We start from the raw sequence: 27786 nt of genomic DNA on the forward strand, positions 1-27786 counted from the left end.
GTTCTTTGTCGCCATGGCTCCTAAGAAGAAGGCGACCATGGCGATCGGTTCGTCCAGGACCAAGTTGCCAGCGCCGTGCGGACTAGTAGCGGGCCAGTCACGGAGAGAACCCGTCGCGCGGCCCGCGAACATCCACATCACCCTGGCGGTTCAGGTCTGGCGAGTGGTGTCGTTCGCACGCCGGGCGACGAACCACCGGTCGCGGGCTCCAGAGGCGGAGTCGGGCCCCCCGCAGGCGGTGCGGGACCTTTCAGGGGTGCCGCCGTCCCGCCAGGTGGTGGCACGGCGACCTCCAAGACGCCAACACCGGCGCCTACGGCGTGCTCCTCTCAGCTTGTGTGTGATGAGCAGCGTCACCCTGCTGGTGACCCTGCTCGCCGCTCATGGAAGAGTCTCGTGCGTCCATCACATGAAGAGGAGGGCCAGCATGCACGCCGACGTGCTGATGGAGGTGGCGAACGGCTGTGGAGCCGTGACGCAGCTCCTTCTAACATGGTTAGAAGTCGAGGCGCATCGCGGTCCACCCAGCTTTCGCCGCCACCCACGCCAGCAGAAGCCCTAGCGCGCGCAGCTGCTCCTCGACTTTCCTCCCGCCATAGAGAAGCTTGACGAATGGAGGGGCACCGTCCGGAGCCTCGTCGGTATCGCTAACAACGATGGGCTGCGGCCGGCGGAACCCGTCGGCCGTCGCTCCACCGAGCTGCCATGTGCTAGCGGAGGCCACGCCAGAGGCGACGCGGCCACGGTGTACTCCCCACCTCGATCCCAACCGCCCCGGGCGTCGGCCCGTCAGGGCGACGCTCGTGATGATATCTCCATCACGTCGTCCGACCCGCGAACCAACCGCGATCAGCGCCAAGTCCTTCGGGAGCAGGCTCATGAGGATGCTCGAACCATGATCGAGTGCCGACATGACGTGCGCCACCAGCCGGATAAGCGGGCAGGGCCCGCCACAGAGGACCCAGCGCCGGGAGGCTACGGTGGCCTGCCTTATGAGGTGGGTTGTCCGGCCTTCACCCGTGAGCTGCCGCAGTTCCGGTGGCCCTCCTACCGTATGTTTAAGCCCGACGTTGGCAGGAAGTAAAACGGCAAGACTCACCCGTCAGAGTTCCTCAGCATCTACACCATCGCGATGCAAGCTGCTGGGGCCCGTGACGATAAGGTGCTTGCCAACTACTTCCTGTTGGCACTCAAGCCTAATGTTATGTCATGGTTGATGCACTTGCCGGTGGATTCCATCTCTTCTTGGGCAGATCTGTGCCATGAGTTTGTTGCGACCTTTACCAGGGGTCACCAAGCTCATGGCTAGGCGAGTGATTTACACATCATCCCCCAGAAGGAAGGAGAAAACCAGTGCAAGTACATCCAAAGGTTCAGCCGGGTGCAGTACAACATCCCTGATGTTCATCCCGCCGCCATGATCAGTGCGTTCCACCAGAACATGCGCAATCGCAAGATGCGTGAAGAACTGGCGATGAACAAGGTTAAGGATGTGGCCGAGCTCTATGTTCTGGCCGATCGGTGCGCTCGTGCCAAGGAGGGAAGGAAGTACCCCGGCGAAGATGCCGGTGCAGAAACCGACTCCACTGGCGATACCACCACCCCAGCAAAGAAAGGCCGACGCCATAATAGGAAGCGCAAGGGCAAGGCCGTGCTTGCCACTGAGGGATCCGACGACATCGGCACCACCAAGAAGACCAAGGCAAGCGACCTCGACAAGGAGGTTGCCGGGTGTGACGCTTGTCGGGCCGTGGCGGCTGCCGACAAGCCAGGAGGCTCCGACAAGCAGTACTACAAGATCCACCGCACCAAGAGCAACGATATCCAAAACTACCGGCAGGTAGAGCTGCTCGCCGAGAAGCAGAGAGCCGAGTATGAGCGGCAGGACAAGGAGAATGGCCCAGATGGTACCGAGGGGTCTGGCAAGAAACGTGGCGGCCATGGAGGCCGCCGCGGCAAAGATAATCAGCAAGAGAGGCCGGCCCGGGGCCGCGACAAGAAGCAAGAAGACGATGATTATGACAAGCACGACGAGTCCGGCGACCACGAGTTCCAGAAAGCCACAGAGGCCATGTGCGTCAATGGTGGTGCCTCGCTGCATACATCCCACCGCCAACTCAAGTAGTGCGCGCGTGAGATCACCGCGGTGGAGCCATCGTTTGACGCATGAAAGCCGCTGAATGGTCTAGCACGCCCATCATCTTCGACACCGAGGACCACCCTGACCACACTACTGCGGTCGGGTGCTTGCCGTTGTTGGTTTCACCAACAATCCGCCACCTCAAGGTGACAAAGATGCTGGTTGACGGCGGGGCCAGCCTAAAATTGATCTCGCCTGTTGTGGTCAGAAGGCTCCAAATCCCTGATGGAGACCTCGAGGGGAGGAGCCAGCCAAAAGGGAAGATCACGCTGGCCGTTACATTCGGAGGCGAGTTGAACCACAGGACGGAGAGGATTGTTTTTGACGTAGCCGAGATCCCCTTGCCTTACAACGGGATCCTCGGCCGCCCGGTGCTAGCCAAGTTCATGGCGGCTTCACACTACGCCTAGAACATCCTGAAGATGCTCGGGCCAATGAAGATCATCACCATCCCCTCTGACAAGAAAGACGCGCTGATCTGTGCCGACCAACTCTACCGGGACGCAGTTGCAGCAGCTGCCGCTAAGGCACCTGCTCCTACCGACGGAGCCGCGGAGGAGAAGAAGACCGGCGAGACCCCTCGCACCCACTCCGGCAAGCGCACCTCTTCAGGGTGTCGCGCTTCCATTGAGAACGTGCTAGAGAGCTCTGCCGGCAAGGGCAAGAAGTCCAGGGCTACACCACCAGAGACCAAGAAAGTGCTCGTCAAGGAGGACAGCACGAGAGGAGCTTTCACCATAGGCTCCACCCTCAACGGCAAATAGGAAAGCGAGCTCATCACCTTCCTGCGGGCGAATGTCAATGTGTTTGCATGGCAAGCCTCCGACATCCCCAGCCTTCCCAGGGAGGTGATTGAGAACCACCTTGATGTCTGTCCTCACGCGGGGCCCGTCAAGCACAAGGTCAGGAAGCAAGCTCTAGAGAGGCAAGAGTCCATCACGGAGGAAATCAGAAAGCTAGAGGCGGCAGTCTTGGTAAGGGGAGTACTCCATCCGATGTGGTTGGCCAATCTGGTAGTGGTGCACAAGGCAAATGGGAAATGAAGGCTGTGTATTGACTACACAGACATTAATAAGGCTTGTCCAAAGGACCCTTTCCCGTTCCCGCGCATCGACCAGATTGTTGACTCCATGGCTGGGTGTTACCTCTTATCATTCCTCGACGCCTACTCGGGGAACCACCAGATCTTCATGACAAAGGAAGACGAGGAAAAGACGGCATTCATCACCCCATGTGATACGCATTGCTTTTTACGGATGCCTTTCAGGTTGAAGAGTGCTGGATCAACCTTTACAAGAGCAGTCCAAATTGGTTTTGAGCCCTAGCTACATAGAAATATGGAAGCTTATATGGATGACACAGTGGTCAAAACCAAGGACAGGGTAACGCTTGTGCAATATCTGGAGGAAACATTCAGGAACCTGCGCAAGATCAACCTCAAATTGAACCCTGAGAAGTGTGTCTTCGGCGTCCTGTCTGGCAAGCTTCTCGGGTTCTTTGTGTCCCAGCGCTAGACCAAAGTAAACCCAGATAAGATCAAGGCCATCGAGTAGATTGAGGCACCCAAGCGGATCAAGGACGTGCGTCAGCTCACTAGCTGCGTTGCTGCCATGAGCCGGTTCATCTCCAAGTCCGCGGAGCGTGCCCTTACTTTCCTCAAGATCTTGAAAAAAGCAGGGCCAGTGGATTGGACCCCAGAAGCCGAGGCAGCATTGCAGGATTTGAAGAAGTACCTCTCCTATACCCCAGTGCTGGTTGCGCCCAAGCCACAAGAATCATTGCTGCTCTATCTAGCAGCAACGAACCAGGAGGTTAGCGCCGCACTAGTGGGGCAGAGAGAGAGGCTGACGAAAAAGCAGCAACAGCGGCAGAGCCAACAGATGGCGGGCCGAGACCCTCTCCGGCAGGGCTCGATCCCAGCAAGATCGAGTCCCCGGTAGGGGCTGACGGCTGTGCAACGGGACCCACGCAACTAGGTGAAGAGGCACAGAAGAAGAAAATGGTGCAACACCCAGTGTACTTCGTCAGCTCCCTCTTGCAGGGGCTAGGTCGAGGTACTCAGGTGTGCAAAAGCTGCTCTTTGGCCTCCTTATGGCCTCGAGGAAGCTGCGCCACTACTTCCAAGCGCACGAGATCACGGTGGTCACCCACCTCCCATTGCAACGGATACTACACAACCCGGATGCAACGTGGAGGATTGTGGAATGGGCCTTGGAGCTGTCAAGTTTCGGTTTGAAGTTTGAAAGTACCTCGACAATTCAGAGCAGAGACTTGGTGGAGTTTGTTGCAGAATGGACCTCGACGCCCGACGAAGAGGTACAGGAGACCACTCTCCCAGGCAAGGAAATGAGCAACAACTGGATCATGTACTTTGATGGTGCCTTCTCGCTGCAAGGCGCCGGCGCTGGTGTGCTGCTTGTCGCACCCACCGGAGAGCACCTCAAGTATGTCATCCAGATGCACTTTCCCCGAGAGATGTCAACCAACAACACCGCCGAGTACGAGGGTTTGCTTGCCGGTCTTAGGATCGAGACAGACTTTGGAGTTAGGAAGCTCATCGTCAGGAGCGACTCACAGCTCGTCGTCAGGCAGGTCAACAAAGATTACCAAAGCCCATTGATGGAAGCTTACGTTGATGAGGTGAGGAAACTGGAGGAGCGCTTTCACGGTATACAAGCGGAGCATGTCCCTCGGGCGGAGAACAACGTCGCCGATTACCTGTCAAAGCGTGCCGCCCTCAAGCTACATGTGGAACCAGGTACTTTTGTGCTTCAGTTAACCCAACCATCCGTTCAGCCATCGACCGGGCCGATCAAGCGGAGGAAGGTAGGCACTGGCAAGTACTTCCCCACCAAGCTCCCTGGAGCCGCTGGCGAAGATGTTGCCGTGGATGCCGATCCTGCTGCCGGGCAACCGACTCCAGCAGGACCTCAGGTCATGGCCATGGAGGCGGCCGCCCCCGCGGCAGAAGAGATGCCTTCAGTCCTTGTCGTCGAGCCACAGGCCCCGGCATGGGCACAACACACTGTTCGATTCCTTCAAAAAGGAGAGCTTCCTGAGGAGCAGGAAGAAGCAGAAAGAGTAGCCTGCCTGTCTACTCTGTACCAGTTCATTGATAATGTGTTGTACAGAAGAAGACCGAATGGGGTGAAATTGATGTGCATCTCCCGGGAGGAAGGACTAAAGTTGTTGGCAGAGATACATGGAGGCATATGTGGCTCCCACATAGGGTCGAGGGCCCTTGCTGGCAAGGCCTTCCGGCAAGGTTTCTTCTGGCCCACCACCCTCCAGGATGCGACGACACTAGTAACCAAGTGTGAAGCGTGCCAGTTCCATTCGAAGAAGCTTGATCAACCAGCTCAAGCCCTTCAAACCATCCCTCTCTCCTGGCCCTTCCCGGTCTGGGGGTTCGACATACTGGGCCCTTTCCCCAGTGCTGTCGGGGGCTTTGAGTACTTGTACGTCGCAATTGACAAGTTCACAAAGTGGCCAGAGGTGGAAGCGGTGAGGAAGGTGACAGCGCAGTCAGCCATCAAGTTCTTCAAGGGACTAGTGTGCCGTTTTGGGGTGCCCAACAGGATCATCACCGACAACGGCACACAGTACACAAGCCACGCCTTCATGCAGTACATTGAGGATCTCGGCAACAGGGTCTGTTTTGCTTCCATGGCGCATCCACGAAGAAACAGCCAAGCAGAGAGAGCAAACGCTGAAGTCCTGCGAGGCTTGAGGACGAAGACTTTTGACAGGCTACGCAAGAGTGGGAGGCGCTGGACTGATGAGTTACCGGCGGTTCTTTGGTCGATCCGAATGACGCCAAATTGAGCCACCGACCAGACACCCTTTGCCCTGGTTTATGGGGCAGAAGCAGTTCTCCCCACGGAACTCATATACGGGTCACCTTGAGTGCTCGCTTATGACGAGCTTGAGCAAGAGTAGCTGCACCAAGATGACGCGGTGATCCTTGAGGAAGATCATCTTCGGGCGGCTGTGAGAGCAGCACGCTACCAGCAAGCCTTACGCCGCTACCATACCCGCAAGGTTCATGCCCGGAGCTTTGAGGAAGGCGAACTTGTTCTTCGGCACATTCAGTTGGCCAAGAATTCCAACAAGTTTACACCAAAGTGGGAAGGCCCTTATCGGGTAACACGAGTCACCAGGCCCGGCGCGGTCCGGCTGGAGACTGAAGATGCCATCCCAGTGAGCAACTCCTGGAACGTCGAGCACCTTCCCAAGTTTTACCCATAAGGCACAACTGTCGGGCCTCCCGGCAAGCCACCCTTTTGTACAAGCATTGCCTGCAGGTCATATAACCCTTCGTACAAAGCCAGGCGCAGACCCTGAGCATAAATGAATGAAGCGCTAGCGCCCTAAGTTATAGCATGCACACTAGGTTGAGTCTCTTCCTCGGTTAGGGTTGATAGTGCTTAGCAGCGGCTAACCCCTAGCTTAGAGGTCGAGTGCGTGTCTCTGTTCTTCCCTGTCTTCTTTGGTTCGCAGGGCACATAAGTATTCTTGCCGAGCTATTTTGGAAGGAAAGGAACCGACCGGCGCCCGGGCCACGGCAAGCCAGAGTTGCCGGGGGCTCCAAGAACGAGGATCTCTCCGCGGCAAGCCAAGGTCGCCGGAGGCTGCAGATCCAGATAAGTCCTTTATCCCCTATCATGCATTTCGTTATGAACTGGGATGCGTGAAACCCCGTTCTATCTCTGAGCTACCATGCTCCCTCTTTTCGGCACCCAAGGATTATCTCCTGGGTCTGGATCTGGTCGTAGCTACGGTAGCAGAGAAAGGGAATGAGGGGCCAAAGCCCACCTCATCCCTTCCTCCGCCAAGAGCGTGAGAAAGGTCGAGCGAGGTCGGGAGACGGCAAGGCCTGTTGCCGGGTGGAAAAAAATGTTTGCCTTAAAACATGACAAGGATTCACCCCTTGCCGTGGGTTCCTCCCGCGAACGAAAATCCCGGCAAACATCCCTTTTTCATTAAGAAACATCCCATCCAGGTACAGTTCATACGAAATGAAAAACATGAACAAGGGGATTACAAGTTCTAAAGCTAACTAAGGCCTGAAGGCTTACAAGACTAAAAAGATATAAGGTGCCCGTAATCCCTTTCTTGCCCCTCTCCATAGGAAATGGAACGAGAAAGAAGAAGTGCAAAAGGGGCGCCTAGGCGAGCTACGAGTGGCAGAAGACACCAAGAGGACATCTCGTTGGCCGTCCAAGGGCTGGGTAGTGATGGCGGCGCCGGAGGTAGAGCTCGAAGACGAGGCGGCAGGACGCCAACACGCGACGAAGGCGTCGGTGCCTGCGTACTCCGACTTGACAGCCTTGCCGCTCGTCCTCTTCCTCTTCCGCAGCCTCCCTACGCTAGCCACCCAAGGAGACGACCCCGAGAAGTTCTAGGAGCCGGCGACACGGATGATGGGGTCGCCGGTGCCGCTCGGAGCGACGCCCGACACCTAGTCAGACCCGTCATCCTGCCGCCCGCTGCCCTCGCCATCGCTGCCATTGTCTTCCTCGCCACTCTCGCTTGAGGAGGAATCTTCATCGTCGGAGGAGCACTCTATGCAGCAGCTCACGCGGGTCCCAAAGTGCCCGAAGATCTTGATGGAGAGGAGGCCACCCTCCATTAGTTTGAAATGGAGAGCGAGCCCATCCATCAAGCTCTGGAGGCGAGCGAAGGTCTTCCACCCTCGGTGAAGATACATGATGTGGGGGCGGGGAACTCGACGTCGACCCACGTGCCACTGTTCCCACAACCCCTCATGTGCAGTCGCAGCGCCTATGGCGGATCCAACTCCATCTCCCACGCAAACGGGGTTGGAAAGCGAACGCGACGGTGTGGCGGATGGCGCAGCCTGACGAAGAATTCGCAGGGGTTGTCCCCAGCGTGGCCCTCCATCGGAGGAAGGGCTGCTGGAGGGGGCGAGGCGGATCTACCGCCCCGTCCTCCTCTCCCAAGGGCACCACGGCAGCCTCGACCTCGCCCCCTCACCCATCCTCTAGCGGCCAGCTCCGCTGCTACGAGCTGTTGGGGAGGAGTGATGCGCTGTCTGGCCGAAACCCTCGCTATGGCAGAAGAAGAAAGGAAGTAGGGATGGGGAGAGGCAGATGGCGAAAGGTTGAGAGGCACCATCCCTCTTGCTCCCCTCTTTATAAAGTGGTGGGGGCGAGACTCGGCCGCCCCCTCTAGGCCAATCCGGCCTCTTGAAGTGACAGCGAGCAGGGCCATCGACCAGCCTCCCCGCTCCATTGAAGGCCTGTTGGAATCGACCCGCACGCGCGCGACTACCCACGACCCCTGCGCCTGTCATTCGCTCTGCATGCAGGAAACATGGCGCAAGGGGTAGGCGCAATGGGACGCGTGGAACGACGGTTCCCGAGGGAGGGCAGTAAATGGGAGGCGGCCCTGCGGTCTCAAAGAGACATGCAAGACGCCTCTTTACTGCCCACCACGAGGTGATGCCAGCATCCCCACGTCATGCACGCACACAACCCCCACGTCGCGCGTTCAACGCTGGTCATGGGGAAGCGCAGCAGGCTGAACAGTGGCCGCGGTAAAAATCCGCCCCAACTGCCTGCGCACCATTCTGGGCCTGGCCCAACAACATGCTGCGCCTATGTGTGGCCCAGGCCCGAGGGCTCCTGTCGGTGTACAAAAGTAGGGGCTCTACTTTTGACCCCTTTACTTGTGCACGGACAGTCAGAGCCTCCCGCCACGGTCATGCACAGACACGGCAAGAAAGGGAAGCCGGAGAGAAGCCGAAGCCACCAGGACAAGCGAAGCAACAACAAGGACCAAGGCCACAAAGATCAGATAGGCGTAGCAAGTTCCCCCGGCAAGGACCCTTGCCGGGGTAGCTCGCCCACGCCAACCGAGTGAGCCACCCTTTAGCCCACCAACGCTAAATAGATGCATTGGGACAAGGCCTGGGAGGCACCTCCGCGATGGCATGCAGATCTTGTGAAGACATAGAATGCTCAAGATCAAAAGAGGATAGGAAAGCAACCATCCTCACCGAAGAAACCCACAGGACCCCTGGAAAGATCCTTGCCGGGGAAGCCAGCGCGCCACGGCAAGACCCTTGCCGGGCCACCCGGCAAGGGCACTGCCAGGCCCGCACCAGCCAAATCCTCACCGCCGTTCGCACGCAGCTGCCAACCCAACCAGCTGGGCAGGCACCTGTGTGGTAGCATGCAAACCTTCACGGAGGCTCCACCACCGCGCCACCTCAGCTGCCTGCCTGCCTACATGGCACCGCATGCATCGCTGGCCAGGGTGTGTGTCGAAGCGAGGGGGAGCAGCGACGGACGGGACGGGCCTCGCCCCCGTCCCCGATAAAGCAAAGGGACACCTAAGCCTCGCATTAAATGCATCTTGTCCTGTAATACTAGCGATAACCTCACAATGCTGTAGCACTTTCCACCTCCTGTGTGCCACTGTGGCAGCCCCTTTCGCCTATAAAAGGAGGCCCATGGCACACAAAGAAGGGATTCGGCTCTTTTGAACCCCACAGCACCCAGAGCTAGTTCGAGAGCTCAAGAACACTAATATATCCACCAAAGCAGGATCATAGGGGTTTATGCATCTTTGCAGCCTGAACCTGGGTAAATCCATCTGTGTCGTCTGCTAGTCCGGCTCTCCTCACAATCCCCACGCCCCGCAAGCATAGAAGGGATTACAGTGATCCCATAGGTGTCGTTTCCCACCGACAATGGTGGAGATGAACAGTATCATGTGGAGTCCCGTTTTGCGGTACGCCACACCCCTCTCGATGAACATGAACCCTGTTTATACTGTAGTGCTCCAACACAAGTCCGTTTCCTCCGTTTTGCGGTACGCCACACCCCTCCCGATCAACAGGACCCCATTTCGACTGTAGGAGGTCCAACACAAGCCCGTTTCCTCCGTTTTGCGGTACGCTAGACCCCTCCCGATGAACAGGGTCCCGTTTCGAACGTGGTCGGTCGAACACAAGGCTGTTTCCTCCGTTCTGCTGTATGACAGGCCTCATTTCCATCGCCTGTTACGTCCAAGCCGGTTGGCTCCCACGCGTTCTGTTGCCTCCCAATGAACACGACGCATTACATTGCCTCCCGATGAACACAACGCATTTTTTTGCCTCCCCATGAACACGACGATGACGCAGTTTCTCTGTTCCGAACTAGCCATGTACACGAGCCCTGGCCGTACGTATGCACGAGTAGGCGTTCGAGACCCCACCCGTATGTAAGTACGTGGCCGTATTTTCTTCCTTGTACACTGGCCATTGTACGTACATGTACATGCTACGTGCGCGCCTCTACTACGACACGTGCGCGCCTCTACATCTACTAGTATGTATGTACACGTTCGCGACCAGAATGACAACGCTACGTACGCTTCGACCAGGTGGGTCCCGACTGTCAGGCACTTCCTTCCGTGCGAAGATGTAGCTGGTGGGTCCCAGCAGTCAGAGGGGCGAATCGTTTTTTTTGACCGGACACACTTCCTTGCATGCGAAGATGTAGCTGGTGGGTCCCAGCAGTCAGGGAGGAAACATTTTTTTCACGAAATACGGTGGCCCGTCCAGTGGGTCCCCGCTGTCAGTTGGAGGAATAATTATTTTGCGCGTAATAAGGAGGCTCTTCCTTGCGGCTGCCGTGGACCCAGGTGTCAGCCTCTCCACATACAGTACTCTTCCGATGGAAGTCGGTCATTGACCACATTAACCATGCCGCACCGAGAGCACCATGGCGGTGGACGATGACAAGGCCTAGGAAGGGGACGACATAGAGCCGGGGAAGACGCAATAGTGGATGCCCACGGGGAGAGGAGTACGAGGATTCACTGGTTGGGCTGCGGTGCGAGGTTGCCGTCGTTGCAGAATAACAAGGGGTGTGGGTGAGTAGAAGGATGGCCTGGCCAGCGGTGGCAGTAGTAGGAGGCGGTGAGGCCTCCCCGGCAGCATAACCGGCCACGGGAGGCAGAAGCATGCAACACGACCGGCGCTGCTTTTGGCGGCTGGAGCAAGAAGACCAGAGGTTGAAGAAGCACTACGGCCATTGGATGGACATCGTACTGTCACTGGAGCTAGAATCATTCATATTGACTAAAGTTGACAAAGGCCTCCGTCCCAGTCAACTTAGTAGACCCACAAGTCAGCCTCCCACCAAGGTGGGTCCCAGCTAGCAGGGGGAGTATTCATTTTTTTGTGCGTAATAAGGAGGCACTTCCTATGGGTCCGAGCTAACAGCGGGGGAACGTTTTTTTCGCGAAATACGATGGCCCGTCCAGTGGGTCCCAGCAGTCAGTGGGGAAACTTTTTTTTTGCGAAATACTGGTGGCCCATCCTGTGGGTCCCTGCTGTCAGGTGGAGGAATAATTATTTTCCGCGTAATAAGGAGGCACTTCCTTGCGACTACCATGGACCCAGCTGTCAGCTTCTCCATGTACAGTACTCTTCCGATGGAAGTTTGTCATTGACCACATTGACCACGCCGCGCTGAGAGCACCATGACGGTGGACGACGGCGAGGCCTAGGAAGGGGACGACACGGAACCGGGGAAGACGCGGCAGTGGATGCCCACACGGAGAGGAGTACGAGGGTTCACTGGTTTGGTTGCGCTGCCGTCACCATAGAATAACAGGGGGTGTGGGTGAGTAGATAGGAGGGGTGGCCTAGCCAGTGGTGGGAGTAGTATGGGGGAGGTTAGGCCTCCGCAGTAGCACAGTCGACCACGGGAGGCAGAAGAAGGCGGCACGACAGGCGCTGCTTTGGGCGGCTGGAGCAAGAAGACCAGATGTTGAAGAAGCAGTACGGCCGTTGGATGGACATCGTACGATCACGCGAGCTAGAATCGTGCATATTGACTAAGTTGACAAAGCCCTCCGTCCCCGTCAACTTAGTAGGCCCACTGAGGGAGTCCTGGACTAGGGGGTGTCCGGATAGCCGAACTATCATCATCGGCCGGACTCCAAGACTATGAAGATACAAGATTGAAGACTTTGTCCCGTGTCTGGATGGGACTTTCCTTGCGTGGAAGGCAAGCTTGGCGATACGGATATGTAGATCTCCTACCATTATAACCGACTCTGTGTAACCCTAGCCCTCTCCGGTGTCTTTATAAACCGGATGGCTTTAGTCCGTAGGACGAACAACAATCATACCATAGACTAGCTTCTAGGGTTTAGCCTCCTTGATCTCGTGGTAGATCTACTCTTGTAACACACATCATCAATATTAATCAAGCAGGACATAGGGTTTTACCTCCATCAAGAGGGCCCAAACCTGGGTAAAACATCGTGTCCCTTGTCTCCTGTTACCATCCGCCTAGACCCATAGTTCGGGACCCCCTACCCGAGATCCGCCGGTTTTGACACCGACATTGGTGCTTTCATTGAGAGTTCCTCTGTGCCGTCGCAATCAGGAAGGATGCCTTTTCCCGTCTTTAAAGACAGCGCCGTCGTCAAGGGAGCTTTGGCTGCAGGCCAAACTATCCGGCTAGGTGGGTTTCTTATGACCGCCTGTTCGGCCACCGCTCCGACGGTGACCTCTCAGGTCATCAAAAGCGATCTTTGCGTCAGCTCGGAATTTGCCGAGCAGTTAGATCTGATTGAGCTCTCCTTCGTAAATGAGCTCTTGGATCGCATCGCCGCCCTGGGAGTTGCTACAGACTATGATCAGATTGGGCTTAAAACTGATCTGAGAGAAATTAACTCTCCCCAGGCTACCCACCACATTGTTGTGGTAGAGGAACAATGCGGCGACACTTCTTCTATGTTGAAAACTAACTATGTCCGGATTCCCGATCCCTCCATGCCGGATTCCCGCGGAGGGACGGACGCCAATCAAATACTGAATCTAGAGTCAGGCATCAGACCAGATTCATTGGAAAGCATCCAACAAACCAAGCTTCCAAATCCGGAAGCTTCTTGGCCTTTGAGCCTCAGATCGGGCGGGGTTCCGAACTTAGTTCCACCCGCCCACCCAAACATAAGCGATCTATCTCAAATACGGCAAGAGCCCAATGAAACAGTACATCATTATTGGGCCAGATTCCTCCTGGTTATGAACAGGATAAAGGACTGCCATGAAGAAAGCACGATTTCAATTTTCTGCAACAATTACATGGACAAGGGAATCATAAACGCCATCAGTCGTCGCGAAGTTACACGCTTCGCCGACCTAGCGACCATTGTACAAAAATATTGTGCAATGGAGAGTGCCTGGAAAACCGAAAGTAGGTTCTGGGACAAACCGGCCCTGAAGACAACCCAGTCCGAAATAAAAGAGTGTGTCATACTCAAGCACCTGGGTTAAAAAGCAAAAAGCAAAAAACCCCTAAAGGGTATGGAACCGTACTGGAGGGATGGCTCAACGGACCCTGCAAAATCCACAATACGGAGGGCGCCACTCCAACACATAGCCTTCGAGCATGTTGGATACTACGGCAGGTGGCCAAAAGTGGCGAAGGCTTTCTAGCCCCGGGCAACCAGCCCAGCAGTACCAGTACGGTATTAACAGTCTTCGAGACTTTCGCATCAAATAACATGCGGAAATGAGCAATCCGCAGCCTCGCCGAAGTCTACCAAGTAGCAACAGCAAATCCATGGAGCGACATAGCTATCACCTTCAATGCCAATGACGAACCTAAATTCCGAACAGCTAGAGCACCAGCCGCATTGGTCCTCAGTCCGATAGTGGACGGCTTTCGTCTTACCAAGGTACTCATGGATGGCGGCAGAGGATTAAACCTCATCTACGAAGAAACCCTTCAAAAAATGGAAATTGACTGGAGCCGCATTGAGCGAAGCAGCCCAACATTCAGGGGAATAATCCCTAGTCGAGAAGTACGTTGCACAGGAAAAATCATGCTAGATGTAGTGTTCGGCTCGCCGGACAACTACAGGTCCGAAGAGGTCACATTCCAAGTGGCCCCATTCGGCAGCGGATATCACGCCTTGTTAGGGCGAGAGGCATTCACAATCTTCCAAGCTATACCCCATTACGGGTACATGAAGCTCAAAATGCCCGGACCCAACGGAATAATCACTCTTGCCAGTGATCCAGATACAGCACTCCGTGCCGAAAATAAGACAGCCGCACTGGCCCTAGAGGCATTATTCGAAGCCTTAGCGGCAGAGGAACTAACTGCGCTGCGCTCCACGGTGGATAGGGATGATGTGATACTCGATAAGAGGTCCAAGTCCAGCTCTTTTAAACCAGCAGACGAAATAGTCAAATTCCAGGTCCATCCAATAGACCCCACAAAGACGGCCTCCATTGGGGCACAACTAAATCCTGATGTAGAAGCCGCACTATGAGAATTCCTTCGGGAAAAGTGGGACATTTTTGCCTGGCACCCTTCAGACATGCCAGGAATTCCACGCAGGCTGGCAGAGCACAGCCTAAATATCCTAAAAGGATTCAAGCTAGTCAAACAGGCTCTTCGGCGATTTTCCGAACCCAAAAGACAGGCAATGGGAGAGGAGCTAGCCAAACTCTTAGAAGCCGGATTCATTAGAGACATCAAACATCCGGACTGGCTAGCCAACCTGGTGATGGTACCAAAAAAGGACAAATCCTGGCGCCTTTGCGTCGATTTCAATGACCTTAACAAGGCCTGCCCAAAGGACCCCTTCCCTCTCCCTCGCATCGACCAAATCATCGATGCTACCGCAGGGCACGATTCATTGTGCTTCCTCGACGCATACTCCGGATACCATCAAATCAAGATGGCAGAAAAAGACCAGGCTGCAACGGCATTTATTACTCCATATGGACCATTCTGCTTCAACACAATGCCCTTCGGACTCAAAAACGCCGGCGCAACATATCAGCGCATGATTCAGACATGTCTGGCCACCCAGATAGGCAAAACAGTCGAGGCATACGTAGACGATGTGGTCGTCAAGACCAAACACGTTGAAACTCTAGTAGACAACTTGAGGGTGACATTTGACAACCTCCGATCATATGACATTAAGCTCAACCCAGAAAAATGTGTTTTCGGCGTACCAGCCGGAAAGCTCTTAGGCTTCATTGTATCCGGTAGAGGAATTGAAGCAAACCCAGCCAAGATCCAAGCTCTGTCACAATTGGATATCCCAAAAGACCTCAAGCAAATACAAAAGCGAACCGGATGCGTGGCGGCTCTAAGCCGCTTCATCTCCCGTTTGGGAGAAAAGGCACTGCCCCTCTATCGCCTCCTCCGGTGCACCGAACATTTCAAATGGACGGATGCTGCCACGGCCGGACTCGAAGAAATTAAAGCCGTACTGGCAACAAATCCGGTCCTGGCCGCGCCCAACCTAGGCGAACCAATGCTATTATATATCGCAGCAACACATCAAGTTGTTAGCGAGGTACTCGTCGTCGAACGAGAAACAGAAGGGCACAAATTCCCTCTTCAAAAACCAGTGTACTACGTATCCACTGTCTTAACCCCATGCAAGTCCTGATACCCACACTATCGAAAGATAGCGTACGCGATGTTCATGGCATCCCGGAAGCTGCGACACTACTTTCAAGAGTGTTCCATAACGGTGGCCTCCGAAGTACCTCTCAACGACATTATAAACAATCGCGACGCAACGGGCAGGATTGCAAAGTGGGCCATTGAGCTCTTACCATTTGATATAACCTACAAACCACGGCGAGCTATCAAGTCGCAAGTTCTGGTTGACTTCATCGCTGAATGGACCGAAGCCGAACTCCCTAAAGAGTACGGCACATACTCCAATTGGATCATGCATTTTGACGGCTCCAAAATGTTGGCGGGCTTGGGGGCTGGCGTTGTCTTGACATCCCCAACTGGAGACACAGTCCAATATGTACTTCAAATAATGTACACGGACTCCAACAATGCAGCCGAATACGAGGCCCTTCTACATGGCCTCTGGATGGCAATCTCCATGGGTATTCAATGCCTAGAGGTTTGTGGGGATTCAAACGTCGCAATATCCCAAGTAAATGGAGACTTTGACACCAAAGATTCGAAAATGGCAGCCTACCAAAACGCTGTCCTAAAAATGTCAGCCCGGTTCGAAGGACTCGAATTCCACCATGTATCCCGGGATAAGAACCAGGCAGCAGACGTGTTGGCACGCATCGACGCAAAACGTGACGCAGTCCCTCCAATCATCTTCCTGGAGCGGCTCTTTAAGCCAGCCGTATTATGGGAAGAGGAGTCCGGAAATAACAATTCGGAACCAACTGCATCACCTAACGCAGAACATTCCGACACAATCAGTCGCTCGACAAATGAAATAACAGATTCGGCCCACAAAATACTGGCAGTAATTGCCCCGTGGACGGAACCATTCCTAGCCTACCTAATCCGGGAGGAACTTCCCGAAGACCAAAATGAGGCCCGCTACATAGTTCGGCGATCTAAAGCCTACAAGGTCCATGAGGGAGAACTTTATAAGAAAAGCACAACTGGAGTCCTTCAAAGGTGTATCTCCGAAGAGGAAGGGCGAAATCTCCTGGCTAAAATTCATGTCGGACTCGGCGGGCACCACGCCGCCGCCCGGGCCCTTGTAGGCAAGGCCTTCCGTACAAGATTTTATTGGCCGACCGCCCGGGCAGATGCTCAGGACTTAGTCCAACAATGCGTCGGTTGCTAGCTCTTTGCTAATCAGAGCCACATGCCACCCACCGCCCTCAAAACTATACCCATTACTTGGCCGTTCACGGTCTGCGGGCTTGACATGGTTGGACCCCTTAAAGGGGGAACCCACAAGCACAAATACTTATTGGTCATGGTGGATAAATTCACCAAATGGATAGAGGCCAAGCCGGTTAAAACGGCAGAATCCGGACCTGTGATAGACTTCATATCCGGGGTAGTACACCGCTTCGGCGTCCCCCACAGCATCATCACTGATAACGACATGAATTTCACGGACGATGAGGTTAAACTCTGGTGCAAAAACATGGGCATCAAGCTCGATTACGCTTCAGTCTACCACCCTCAAACTAATGGTCAAGTGGAACGAGCAAATGGTCTAATCATGAGTTGCATCAAACCCAGATTAGTGCGGTCCCTCACAGAATCTAACACACACTGGGTAGAGGATCTCGACTCCGTACTCTGGGGGTTGTGGACCACGCCAAACTGCACAACCGGATTCACACCATTTTTTATGGTATACGGCGCTGAGGCAGTTTTGCCCTACAACATAATTCATGACTCACCTCGCGTGTGCATGTACGAGGAAAGAGAAGCCGAGCTAGATCGGCAGGATAGTTTGGACGCTTTAGAGGAGGAGCGCGACATGGCAAAATCCCGTTCCGCATTCTATCAACAGCAGGCTCGAAGATATCAAAGCAGAGAAGTACAGGCCAAAACTTACAACGTTGGCGAGCTAGTTCTACGCCTGCCGGACAAGAAAAAGGAAAAACTTAAGCCCAAATGGGAAGGTCCCTTCATCATTGACCAAGTCCTTACTGGCAGTGCATACCGTCTACGCAACGCATCTGACAACCGACTCGAGCCAAACCCATGGAACACAGCCCGTCTCCGAAGATTTTACGCCTAGCGCCGGACTCAGGGTTCGTCTCCTTCCTCCGTCCACCTTTCATATTTTTTCGCTGTCTTTGTTTTCCCTCCTTTCTCCTCCCCGTTCTTCAGCACAAACCTCTTGAGGGATGATCTGCGCTTTGATCGCACTTACTCGATGTGCTACTCACACTCGTTATACCTCGGGGCTTCTTTAACAGAAGCTTATTTATATGGGCTTCATGCCCAACACATGTGTCACACTTCCGCATGTACCTTTTGCTCACCATTGTATGCATCGATATGACTTAAGTTTTGGCCAAGCCAGGTTGCCTGGCTCCTGTGCTTACCCCTACGTTCCCGATTGTTCGGCTAGGAGGTAAAGGGAGCACCTCTGCGATTGTTACTGTCGGGTCAGCCGGATGTGTACCTCAGACTGGGTGAAGCCGAAGGCTAGCGTTCTTAAGGGAATATTCGGTCGGTGACCTGAAAGATGATTTATTACTTAATTATTTATCTGCCGCTAGATGCTTTTCCCTGCTATTTTCGCAGTCCGGACATGCACTTTAGGGCATGCCTCCCAGGTAAAGGAACCCTTAACGGAACTATTCTCCCTGGAAGATGTTTCTTACTAACCATGTAATATAACATAGCTAGTTGGGTACTTGTCTGATAAAGCAATTATGACCCCTATGCCTTGTCTCCATGCATGCCCCGGTTCTTTTATAACCATCAGGGTATTCGGACACACTCCGGACTGTTGGGTCCCGAGGTTGAAGCGAAAAGGTCCGCAAAGGCAAACGATCTACAATCCGGCTAGAAGGCATTTTACATGTCATTTTCAAATTACATCGTCAAACGGACTGATTGTACTCCTCTTCAATCCCATCTAACATGCTGTCTAATTTACAGTCATGTTGGGAATATTTTGCGGCCAGCTCTACTTGGCCGTACATCAAGCTCACAGGGATCTCCTTCCCATCAGGCCCCGCAGGTCCGACCTCGGCCATGTGGTTTGGGTCAGCCTTCGGGTACCACGTCTTCACCATGGCCCAGGCCTCCCTGGCACCTTGACGGTAGGATGATATCTTCTACAGATGGAGACGTCGCCGTACTCCCTGAAGCTTCTCAGCAAGCCCTCCAAGGCCCTCAAGTAGGGAGACGGAAGGCCATAAGGCCTGAACGATGCCACTCATCGCCTGCTGAACACGTTCAAGCAGTTGCACAAGCACGGGAAGTTGGTCACCCGTTGAACCGGGCATTTCCTCCATAGGGCGACCTGTGAGCACACCTGTAGACATATTTCTGTCAACCGACTTCCTCGACGAACTCTAATTTTCAAAAGAGTTTGCTCAAGCACTTACTATAAATGCCGCGACGAAGCCGCTAGTTCTCCTTCAAGGAGCTAGACAGCTGGGCCCGAACACCTTTCAGCTATTCTCCAAGTTGGGTGTGGGCATCTTGGAGTTTGTTCCTCTCCTGCTGCACCTTCATAAGCACCCTCTCGCCGGCCTTCAACTGGAGCAGTAGCTGTTGCTTGTCCGGATCTAGTCTGGCGCCCTCTGCAATATTATTGTCAGATAAATGCACCCGCCGTATTTTGTTAACTACTTATCTTTTCGAAGTATGTATTACCAGCGGGGATCTTTGTGGCTCCCCCTGTGGCGGCCAGTGCGGCCTCAAGTTGGGCCTTGCACTCTTGAAGTTCCTGGGACAGGTGGGTATTCTTCTCCATAAGATCCTGCATAATAAATGATCCTTAAATCAGTTATTTTAACTATTTTATGTGTCGGGGGCTACTGGCATATATATCTATTAAAATTACTTACCCGTATGTCCTTCACATACTGCCTCATGGCTCTGGTTAAACCATCTTGAGCGGCACGGAGGTGCGCGTCTCCTGCATCAAAGGCATTCAACGCCTCTGGGGAGAAGCACGCCTCACGAAGAACTGTCCGGTGACGCCTGTGATTCATGGTGCTCTCCACCTTAGAATGGGTGGCGGACAGCCTGTCGGCATCCTCCGTTGGAGGAGCATCCGGCTCATGCCCTGTGTTCGCCTCCCCTTCCGGACCACGCGTTGGAGCATGGCTGGCGGAGGCTTGATTGGCAACCTCTCCGGACATTGTCCGGCGAGCGCTCTTTCTCTTAGAAAAGTTATGAGCATTAATATATACCTCCTAGGGATTCTTCCCTTAAAAACAGCGGCGCGCCGTACTGTTGCGATGATGTTTCGATTTGCGTCGCACTCCTTTTCCGCCTGCTGGGCCGAACTGACCCTTGCTGGTCAGCCGCCGTGGGTTCGGCTTCTCGCCTTGAAGGCACCTCCTGCAAGACACCATTGGTATACGGTGATCTGAAATACGCAAGGACGAAGTAATGGTGTCAGAACTCCGGTCATAATTACCTGAGAAGCCAGACACAAACCGGGGTAGTCAGCCGTAATGGCGACCAAAGCATTATCTATGCTGAGCTGGTGGAACACCCCGTCAATTAAATCCACCTTTATGTCCGGATCCTCTTCGGAGGCCGGATCAAGGGATCTTCCCGGATCCTCGGGTTGTGGAGCCGGACTGTGTATGCCCTCCACCTCCCGACGCAGTTCCTGCGTCAAAATCATAAAGTAAGGCATTTAACTTTGAAAGCACGGGTCGGATGAATAAACATTCGCTTACCCAGCTCCGAGGGTTATTCATGGAGAACCCATTCAATGGGCTCGTGTGGAGAAAGTCCTCCTTCTCCCCCTTGTACAAGCCGGACAGGATCTTCACCAGATCCGCGGCCGATCCTGGCCCCTTGCGGCCATGACGGGTGGCGTCGTTCTCCTCGTTGAAGTCCCACATGGGGTGGCCCCTATATTGGAGCAGTTGCACCCCTCGCATAATGCATGTGGCCATGACTCCAATCGTGGTTAATCCGGAATGGGCTAGTAGCCGTATCCGACCCATCAGATAATGGACGCTCCTATCCTCTTCTCGTTGAGGGCTCCGCGGGCGCCAACTCTGGCGTTTCTTCTAGGGAGCATGGCTGAACTCCGGGAGGCCGATCCGAACTGGATCCGGCAGAGGGGCGTCCTCCATATAGAACCATTCCGAAGGCCAATCTTTGGACGCCTTCTTCGGGGTGCCGGATGGATACCCAGTCCCGGCGATGCGCCATATTTCGGCTCCGCCCACTTGATATATCGACCCCTCGTGAGAATGGGGTACGAGGCAAAACAACCTCTTCCAGAGTGCAAAATGGGGCTCGATGCCCAAGAACAACTTGGAAAGAGCTACAAAGACCGCGATGTGCAAAATGGAGGCAGGTGTAAGGTGGTGAAGCTGGAGTCCGTAGAACTCCAGGAGCCCCCGGAGAAACGGATGTATCGGAAATCCGAGTCCCCTTATTAAATAAGAGACAAAGCTTAGCCGCTCTCCTTTGGAGGGGTTGGGAACGCTCTCCGCCTGCTTTCCACCCCGGAAGGTGGCCAGTCCGGCTCGAACTGGAACCATGAAGGCTGGGGGAAGATATCCCTCGGTTTGGAGCGCCACTAGTTCGCTGTGTGGAACTGAGCATCTCCCCCAATCTCCTGGCTTAGGGCTGGGAGCGCGAGAGTAGGAGCCGCGTCGACTATCCATGATAGAATGGATTTTTGTCAGAGGCGATTCGATGAGTACTTGCGGAAGGAGGATGGTGTGAGTTGGATCTAGATCCTCGCCTCTCTTATAGGCGGCTCGTTCGCACGGCTAGGGGGGGAAATGTAAAAATACCCTAGCTTTTCGCATTCATACGACACATGGAAGAAGGCCATTATTGGGCGTAGGAGCCAAGGAGCGCAATATTTATAAGGAAGACGGACATTATTCGACAGGGACATGAAGTTTGAAGGAGAACCCGCCTTGCAACACCGAAGACAACATGCGCGCCGGACTCGTCGTCATTGAAGCCTAGTTCGGGGGCTATTGAGGGAGTCCTGGACTAGGGGGTGTCCGGATAGCCGAACTATCATCATCGGCCGGACTCCAAGACTATGAAGATACAAGATTGAAGACTTTGTCCCATGTCCGGATGGGACTTTCCTTGGCGTGGAAGGCAAGCTTGGTGATATGGATATGTAGATCTCCTACCATTGTAACCGACTCTATGTAACCCTAGCCCTCTCCGGTGTCTATATAAACCGGATGGCTTTTAGTCCGTAGGACGAACAACAATCATACATAGGCTAGCTTCTAGGGTTTAGCCCCTTGATCTCGGGTAGATCTACTCTTGTAACACACATCATCAATATTAATCAAGCAGGACGTAGGGTTTTACTCCATCAAGAGGGCCCAAACTGGGTAAAAACATCGTGTCCCTTGTCTCCTGTTACCATCCGCCTAGACGCACAGTTCGGGACCCCCTACCCGAGATCCCCGGTTTGACACTGACCACCCACTATACTGGGTCCCACTAGCAGGGGAGTATTCATGTTTTTCTGCGTAATAAGGGAGGCACTTCCTTGCGTGTGAAGATCATAGGGTGAGTCTGAGCTGTTAGCGGCCGTAAACATTTTTCATGAAATATAGAGGCCCTTTCGGTGCGTCCCAGATGTCAGGTGGAGGAATCATTATTTTGCACATAATAAGGAGGCATTTCCTTGTGTGCGGTCGTGGACCCAGCTTTCACCCTCTCCACGTACAATCCACTTCAGATGCATGTCGGTCGTTGACCACGTTGAACACGCCACACCAAGAGCACCAGGGCGGTGGACGACGGTGAGGCCTAGGAAGGGAATGATACGGAGCCAGGGAAGACTTGGTAGTTGTTTCTCACGTGGAGGGGAGTACGACTGTACGAGGGTTTACTGGTTCGTCTGCCGTCGCCAGAGAATAACAGCAGGTGTGGGTGAGTAGAGGGATGGCTAGGCCAGTGATGGGGGTACGATGGGGCAGTGAGGCCTGCGCGGTAGCACAGCCAGCCACGGGGAGGAGGGAGCAGGCAGTCCCGTCGGTGCTTGTTTGACCGGCTGGAGCAGGAAGAACAGAGATTGAAGAAGCATGACGGCTGTTGGATGGACATCCAATAGTCACTGCTTGTGCATCAACCGTTTTTTAGGAAAGCCTCAAATCTGTGGAAAACAACATATAGGCCATCTGCCAATATTTCTAATAATTTATAGCCCATTTGCTAATTCTTATGGTTTTTTGGAGCCCATATTATTTTTGTTAACATTACAGCACATATCGTGGCCACGGTTAAAAAACTATACGAAATTTTGCATATGTCGGTGCAGTCTGAACTGTTTTTAATCCCGATATTTCGAGTCACATTGAGACTGATTTTAAAAATAAATGTATATCAATATAAAATCCAATAAATTGTCCATGCATAAAAATCAATGCAATTTAAAATCTCGGAATGAAAAAAAGATATTTGAAACTAATTGCCGGTTTGATGTGTTTTAAAAATGCACATCCCATTTCTCATTACTGATAGGCCATTTTCTCGGCCAGCCAAATGAAGCTCTCCTCGTCTTGAAAGCGACTTACTTGACAAATAAAAAAAACTGGGCTATCCATTTTCAGAAAGAAAAAAAACTACTGGGCTGGTCTGTGGTAAACATAAAAGAAAAGGCTGCCTAGACAGGCCAGAGTGTCCCGCACAGCCTAGTTGACACCCTGCTTTTGTCTCAAAAACAAATTAGATAAATGCCACTCCAATTATGGCGATTCATAAAAGTACCACTGCAATTTTCAAACTTTGAAAAATGCCACTGCAATTTTTGCAAACTTTGAAAAACGCCAATGCAGTTTGCAAACTTTGAAAAACGCCACTCCAGAATTCGAAAAATGCCACTAGAAATGGCATGAAATGGCATGAAATGGCATTTTTCAGAGTTTGGAAATTGCAGTGCCATTTCTCAGAAACACCAGATTTGGAGTGGCATTTATCAAATTAACCCAAAACAAGAATAATTGGGCGAGCTGCTGGGTCCCTGGTGTCGGCCGCTCGTTATGCAATTCTCTCGTTTATTGACTACATTGACAATGGCATGGGACCCAGATGTCAGAAATCCATTAGGAGGAGCCATTTATTTATTGGCTTGAAATAAGGAGGCACTTGCTTTCATACTGCCATGACCTTGGTGGGTCCCTGCTGTCATCCTCTCCACGTACAATCATCTCCTGATTGTGTATGCGTCAACTTGGTAGGCCCACAAGTCATCCTCTAAACCCGTGGAGGACAAATACAACCCATTTAAAAAAATAACAGCCCATTCCACTCGTTCAAATGGAAAGTTCAACATTCAGAGCAAAGTAACATGTCTGATCCACATATAGAGTACTAAACTTCCACATTGACAACCATCATAGCCAAGTTAACTATCTACTCCCACTAATACTCTAGTAGCGTACAAGTACTAACTTACTCTTAGCTAACTAGACGATGCCGGCCGCCATCTGTGGTACACGCTAAACGCCGGCACCGGCATCTTGCGCCTCGCCTCGGACTTGCCAGAGGTGCGATAGGGCGCGTTGCTCGCGCACGTGGGCCCTTTCCATGTCGGCGTGGTCCACGGAATCTTCGGCTTCTAAGCGGAAAACCCACTTGACGAGCTGGTAGTAAAAATCGGCATGGCGAACGCATGCGTGCCCGACAACCTCTAGGGATATTTGCCAGGCACCGGCTCCACGGAGTCGCCTAGTGCGGGGCTCTATCGTGACTCAAGATCAAGGCGCGCTCAGCCCGGGTGGAATCGGGGCTGCTCCTGAGGCGGTCGTGCTCAACTTCCCCGCATGGCATCAAGACAATCGATCCTCCTCCTATGATAGCTTGAAGTATGTCTAGAGGGGGGGGTGATTAGACTACTTGACCAATTAAAAACTTAACCTTTTCCCAATTTTAGAGTTTGGCAGATTTTAGCAACTTTGGACAAGTCAAGCAATCATCACACAAATCAAGCAAGCATGCAAAGAGTATATAGGCAGCGGAAATTAAAGCATGCAACTTGCAAGAAAGTAAAGGGAAGGGTTTGGAGGATTCAAACGCAGTTGGAGACACGGATGTTTTTGGCGTGGTTCCGATAGGTGGTGCTATCGTACATCCACGTTGATGGAGACTTCAACCCACGAAGGGTAACGGTTGCGCGAGTCCACGGAGGGCTCCACCCAAGAAGGGTCCATGAAGAAGCAACCTTGTCTATCCCACCATGGTCGTCGCCCACGAAGGACTTGCCTCACTAGCGGTAGATCTTCACGAAGTAGGCGATCTCCTTGCCCTTACAAACTCCTTGGTTCAACTCCACAATCTTGTCGGAGGCTCCCAAGTGACACCTAGCCAATCTAGGAGACACCACTCTCCAAGAAGTAACAAATGGTGCGTTGATGATGAACTCCTTGCTCTTGTGCTTCAAATGATAGTCTCCCCAACACTCAACTCTCTCTCATAGGATTTGGATCTGGTGGAAAGAAGATTTGAGTGGAAAGCAACTTGGGGAAGGCTAGAGATCAAGATTCATATGGTAGGAATGGAATATCTTGGCCTCAACACATGAGTAGGTGGTTCTCTCTCAGAACTGGTAAGTTGGAAGTGTAGGTTTGTTCTGATGGCTCTCTCCACGAATGAAGAGGAGGTGGAGGGGTATATATAGCCTCCACACAAAATCTAACCGTTACACACAATTTACCAATCTCGGTGGGACCGAATCAACAAACTTGGTCAGACCGATTTAGTAAACCTAGTGACCGTTAGGATTTTCGGTGGGACCGAATGCAACTCGGTAGGACCGATATGGTTAGGGTTAGGGCATAACGTAATCTCGGTGAGACCGATTACACAAACTCGGTGAGACCGATTTTGGTAATTAGCTAACCAGAGAGTTGGTCAGGTAAACTCGGTGGGACCGATTTGCTCTTTTCGGTGAGACCGAAATGTTACAAAAGGGAAACAGAGAGTTTACATTGCAATCTCGGTGGGACCGATCGCTCACTTCGGTTAGACCGAAACGTTACGAAGGGAAACAGAGAGATTACAATCCCATCTCGGTGAGACCGAGATCCCTATCGGTGAGACCGATTTGCCTAGGGTTTGTGGCAGTGGCTATGACATCTGAACTCGGTGGCGCCGGATAGAAAGAATCGGTGTGACCGATTTTGGCTTTAGGTTTAGGTCATATGAGGATGTGAGAAAGTAGTTGAGGGTTTTGGAGCATATCACTAAGCACATGAAGCAAGAGGCTCATTAAGCAACACCTCATCCCTCCTTGATAGTATTGGCTTTTCCTATAGACTCAATGTGATCTTGGATCACTGAAATATAAAATGTAGAGTCTTGAGCTTTTGAGCTTGAGCCATTCCTTTGTCCTTGATATTTTGAGGGATCCACTTTCATCATCCATGCCATGCCATTCATTGAGCTTTCCTGAAATATATGTCTTGGAATAGCATTAGCTCAATGAGCTATATGTTGTTATGAATTACCAAAACCACCTAGGGATAGTTGCACTTTCAATCTCCCCCTTTTTGGTAATTGATGACAACATATAGATCAAAGCTTCGACAATAAATTTTAAGATTGAGAAACATCGTCGCTTTGAGAAGTATGTGATAAGCAAGAGCTACCCCTAAATTTGTGCATAGTTTAAGATTTCCTTTGGACTGCAAATGCACAAGGAATTAGTCTCATGGGTTACTCTTCCATGTCACATACATCTTGGTGGAGCGCTCAAAATGATAAAGATTGAATACATGCACTCATCACCAAGCAAAGTGAATGATCATATAAGGATAGGTAAGATAATATATCATCAAACATGCATAAGTGTAGCTTATGATCAAATACATGATCATCAATGTCACACAGGTAATGCATTGTATCTCAAGCAATCAAAAGCACACAAGTTTAACCCAGAAGACAAGAGAGAACCAAAAACAACAGTAAATCTCTCTCTCGAAGCTTATGATCTATACATTTTTCTCCCCCTTTGGCAACAAGTTACCAAAAAGTTCATAGAAAATGAATAGGACTAGATCGTCTCTCGGGCTTGGTCTTCAGGTGGTGGTGGAGTATGGATAACTCCAAGAATGAAGGCTTCAGTTGATGTAGACGGAGCTGGAGGAGTTGGTTCTGGAGCTGGTTGCCCTGGAGCTGTAGGAGTTGTAGCTGGTGCAGATGATGTGGCTCTTATGTCTGTTACAGGCACTGCAGCTGACCTCTGAGCTCTAGGCACTCTGGCAAATGCATCTGTGGTTGTCTTGCCCTTCCTCTCCTGCATGTCATCCTACAGCTGCTCCACAACTGACTGAATCTCAGTTACTTTGACATCAAGATCATAGAATTTTTGTTCCATGATCCTTTCCGGGCTCTCCTGGTTTTCAGTTAGGGTGGCCAACCCTTTCTCAATCCTCAGTGTTGATGCTATCAAGTAACCAAGCTGCTCATGTTTGTTCTTCAAGAAATACTCAGATGCCTCCTCTTGAGTTGGCATCTTGGCAGCCTTCTCTTTCCTTGCTTTCTCCCTCTTCTCTTGAGCTTGCATTGATGATGGACCATTTTCATTCATGACAACTTGATAGTCCTCAAAGTCTAGATAGAGAGCAAAATGTTCCTTATCCAACTGATACTTTCCTGTGCCCATCTTTGAGTTAATCAACTCCTGAATCTGTGGGGCATATCCACAACTTCTCTTCTGATCTGCTGCAGTCCTCTTAATGGTTTCTACCATAAGGCTCATGACCTTGAATTTCTGGGGCACATAAAAAATGTGAAGCATGTTGATTGCATGCCCTCTTATCATGTTGTGGTCACCTGATTTGGGCAAAAGAGTGTGCCTTAAGATCCAGTTGATCATAGGCAGCCCTGACAGAAGAAAATGGACTGACCCAAACGAGAAAGTCTCAAGGGCTTTGTCTGGGATCTCTTTGTACATATGTGACATAGAATTGTGTCCCATCTTCTTCTTGGCATATACATCCAAGTCATCTTCACTCTCCTTTGGGGCTTTGATCAGACTTGCCCATTCCACTATGGTTGACTGGTATCTTGTTCCTTCAGACATCCAAACTATCCTGCCATCTGGATAGAAATGTGTTGTGGAGTAGAATTGCATAATGAGTTCATCATTCCAGTTGGTGACCTTCTGCCCAACAAAATCTGCAACTCCACAAGCAATGAAACTGTCTTGCACTCCAAGATAGT

The sequence above is a fragment of the Triticum aestivum genome, chromosome 3B (assembly GCF_018294505.1).
Source record: "Triticum aestivum cultivar Chinese Spring chromosome 3B, IWGSC CS RefSeq v2.1, whole genome shotgun sequence".
Classification (NCBI taxonomy): domain Eukaryota; kingdom Viridiplantae; phylum Streptophyta; class Magnoliopsida; order Poales; family Poaceae; genus Triticum; species Triticum aestivum.